Source organism: Lithobates pipiens, unplaced genomic scaffold (assembly GCF_037356315.1).
Source record: "Lithobates pipiens isolate NorthernLeopardFrog02 unplaced genomic scaffold, aLitPip1_a1.2 Scaffold_10, whole genome shotgun sequence".
Taxonomy (NCBI): domain Eukaryota; kingdom Metazoa; phylum Chordata; class Amphibia; order Anura; family Ranidae; genus Lithobates; species Lithobates pipiens.
The window spans coordinates 124,805,257-124,806,028 of record NW_027507686.1 but is presented as its reverse complement, the minus strand read 5'-3'; the positions used below and the strand labels follow the sequence as shown (position 1 = coordinate 124,806,028).

The 772-nt window shown below is 48.7% G+C and overlaps 1 pseudogene; it reads right to left on the bottom strand.

The window, feature by feature from the left end:
* Positions 1–304: 304 nt before the first annotated feature.
* LOC143942712 (5S ribosomal RNA) lies at positions 305–422 on the bottom strand (annotated as a pseudogene).
* Positions 423–772: the final 350 nt, after the last annotated feature.

The following is a 772-nucleotide window of genomic DNA, read 5'->3' as shown; positions in this document are numbered from 1 at the left end:
AGATCCCTTGTCCTTAACACAAAGATGTCGATCTTGTTGTTGAACCCAGACGCCAATAGACCCACGTCCGGCACTCTCCTTGGCATATTGACAGAATGACGCCAGGGAGAAGGAACCATTCTCCCAGAAAAAATAGTACTCAAGTAGTCCGCCTGCCAATTCTCTATTTCTGGAATGAAATTGCTGATAGGCAAGGAATGTTGCTTTCTGCCAAGACAGAAAAAAATTCACCTTTTTGAGCCGCATGACTTCTCATGCTCCTTTGGTGATTGAGATGAGCCACATCTGGGGCATTGTCAGATTGAGCCTACGCCTCTGTTATTCCCAGGCGGTCTCCCATCCAGGTACTAACCAGGCCCCACCCTGCTTAGCCTCCGAGATCAGATGGGTTTGGGCGGTTTCAGGGTGATGTGGACGTAGGCTGGATCCTGACAGGACAATAGTCTGAGTGTCCAGGCCCTCCAGGGCAAGGCGTACTGCCCGAATCTCTAGAATATTGATGGGCAAGGTCATTTCTGATCTGGACCATTTCCCTTGGACAGATGTGTCTTCCAGGACTGCTCCCCAAAAGGCTGGCATCTGTTACCCCTTTCTAGGTAACTGGTAGAAAGGATCTTCCTTTTAGAAGATTTTTGGATATCGACCATCAATTGAGGCTCTGACGCACTTTGGCGGATAAACACAACGGGAAGTCCAGAGTTTGGATCTTCTTGTTCCAAGTTGACAGGATACTGCGCATAAGAAACGGCCTTGAAGAAGCCACCATCTTTCC